At 44.4% G+C, this 2,935-nt stretch overlaps 1 non-coding gene across 1 annotated transcript; it reads left to right on the forward strand.

The window, feature by feature from the left end:
• The first annotated feature begins 356 nt into the window (after window positions 1-356).
• trnas-gcu (transfer RNA serine (anticodon GCU)) lies at window positions 357-438 on the forward strand. Its single transcript has one exon. It is a non-coding gene; the product is annotated as a tRNA-Ser (tRNA).
• Window positions 439-2,935: the final 2,497 nt, after the last annotated feature.

Here is a 2,935-nt window from a genome sequence, read left to right on the forward strand (position 1 = left end):
ATCCTGTTCCTGCCTTATCCCCATAACCCTTGATTCCACTATCCTTAAGAGCTCTGTCCAACTCTTTATTGAAAGAACACCTCCTGCTGTCTCGGGTTCTTCATTCCGTTGACTTCAAATCTGCACAGAATTCAATAGACCTTGTTACATATTCATTTCCTCATTTTTGTTCAGATCACTGTGTGCATAGTGTGACAGTGGGAGTGCACTTGCCCCACAACCCAGGGGTCAGACCATCATCTTGGAACCGTACTGTGTTATTTCTCATTTCACCAACAATCGGGAGAAATGTCTGCTGCTCTGCATAATTTATGCATTTCAATTATTGATAAGGTCATAGCCTACCCGATGCCTCTGACGAGGTGGCCGAGAGGTTAAGGCGATGGACTGCTAATCCATTGTGCTCTGCACGCGTGGGTTCGAATCCCACTCTCGTCGCTGTCATCAACGGCTTTCAATGGTGCTGTTTTCAGATGATTGAAGGTGGAACTCCAATTGTCAGTTTATATGCATTGACGCGATTACAAAATCTCAAAGAATAGTTTGTACCTTTTAACTAAACTGCGTTGAAATGGAGGTTGCTTTGGGATAATGAAAAGAAACGCGATTTTCTTTTTCAAGTCAGTGCTGAGAACGTTTTTTCGTATGAAAGACATCCAGGAAAATCAAATACCGAGAGCTGCGAAGTGCATGTTTATGCAAAGGGATTCTTAATGAATGTTTTGTCAGATGAAATATGAAGGACGTTGAGGAGAAGTAATGCATCCTGGTGAGAAGAGCACAGCGAGACAGCACAAAATAATGGAGATATTTCAAAAGGGGCAGGGCGTGGGTTTAGGGGCACTGAGAACTAGCTGTAAACGCACAGTGGAGAATTGCCAATGTGGGTGCCGTGCATGGGCACGGAAAGACTTACACATTGGTCTCGCCCTCGCCCCTTGCTCTCGCCATTGATGAATGCTGGAAATAAGGCACAGATAAACACAAGATGTGGGAAACAAGCTCCCTCTCGTTATGCACACACTGGATGCATCACATTGAACCATGAACAACTGGAGAAATCAGCATGTTACCTGTAGGGAGTGAAACTAAACTGTGGATCAATAACCGCAGATTCATGCAACATAAACATGAAAAATGATTTAAAATGTAGGGTGTAGGTTTGCTCGCTGAGCTGTAGCTTTGATATTCAGACGTTTCATTACTTGGCTAGGTGGCGACCTCCAAGTGAAGCGAAGCTGTCGTCTCCTGATTTCTATTTGTATCTTTCTCCTCGATGGGGTTCCTGGGGTTTGTGGTGATGTCATTTCCTGTTCGTCTTCTGAGGGGTTGACAGATGGCATGTATATCTATGTATTTATTTATGGCATTGTGGTTGGAGTGCCAGGCCTCTAGGAATTCTATGGGGTGTCTTTGCTTAGCCTGTCCCAGGATAGATGTGTTGTCCCAGTCGAAATGCTGGTATTTTTAATCCGTGTGTAGGGCTACGAGGGAGAGAAGGCCGTGTCTTTTTGTGGCTAGCTGGTGTTCGTATATCCTGGTGGCTAACTTTCTTCCTGTTGTCTTACGTCGTGTTTGTGGCAGTCCTTGCATGGAATTTTGTAGATGACGTTGTTTTTGTCCATGGGTTGTACTGGGTCTTTTAAGTTTGTTAGTTTTTGTTTGAGAGTCTTGGTCGGTTTGTGTGCGACTGAGATTCCGAGGGGTCTGAGTAGTCTGGCCGTCATTTCTGAAACTTCTTTGATGTATGGTAAGGTGGTTAGGGTTTCTGGCTGTGTTTGGTCTGCTTGTCGTGGTTTGTTCTTGAGGAATCTGCGCACTGTATTTTTTAAGTATCTGTTCTTCTCGAATACGTTGTATAGGTGGTTCGCCTGTGTCTTCAGAAGTTCGTCTGTGCTGCAGTGTGTGGTGGCTCGTTGGAATAGTGTTCTTATACAGCTTCGTTTGTGTGTGCTGGGATGGTTGCTGGTGTAGTTAAGTATTTGCTCAGTGTTTGTCGGTTTTCTGTATATGCAGGTTTGTAGTTCTCCGTTGTCCTTTCTTTCTACTGTGACGTTCAGGAATGCGAGTTTGTTGTCGGTTTCTTCCTCCTTGGTGAACTTTATACCTGTGAGGGTGTTGTTGATGATGTAAAATGTCTTTACTATCTTGTTTCGTTTTGTGATGACAAAGGTGTCATCTATGTAGCGGACCCAGATTTTTGGTTTGATTGTTGGTAGGGCTGTTTGTTCTAGTCTTTGCATTACCGCTTCTGCTATGAATCCTGATAGCGGAGATTCCATGGGTGCGCCGTTGGTTTGTTTGTAGACTATGTTGTTGAAGATGAAGTGGGTGGTGAGGCACAATCCACTAACTTCATGATGTTTTCGTTGGTAATGTGATTGATGGTTGTTGGTGCGTCTGTGATTGTCTCTTCTAAAAGTGTGGTAAGTGTTTCCTTTGCCAGGTCGATGTTGATGAAGGTGAACAGTGCTGTTATGTCGAATGAGATCATTGCTTCCTCTTCCTCCACTTTGGTGTTTTTGATGATTTTTAGGAATTCCTAGGTGGAGTGGATGGAGTGCTGCGACTCTTCTGTGAGGTATTTCAGACTTGCGTGTAGTTCTTTGGCCAGTCTGTATGTTGGTGTTCCAAGTAATGAGACTATGGGTCTGAGCGGGGCTGCCAGTTTATGGATTTTTGGTAGTCCGGTTCGACTTGGGCAACACATTGATCCTGGGACAGTCTAAGCAAAGACATGCCAGAGAATTCCAAAAGGCATGGCACTCCAAACACAATGCCATAAACAAACACATAGATCGAAATGCCATCGATCAACCCCGCAAAAAACAAACCGGAAATGGCATCACCACAAACCCGAGGAACCCCATCCAGGAGAAAGATATTAGAAAGCGCTAGACAACAGCTTCGATTCACTTGAAGGTCGCCACTGATG

This window comes from Chiloscyllium punctatum, chromosome 28 (genome assembly GCF_047496795.1).
Source record: "Chiloscyllium punctatum isolate Juve2018m chromosome 28, sChiPun1.3, whole genome shotgun sequence".
Classification (NCBI taxonomy): Eukaryota; Metazoa; Chordata; class Chondrichthyes; order Orectolobiformes; family Hemiscylliidae; genus Chiloscyllium; species Chiloscyllium punctatum.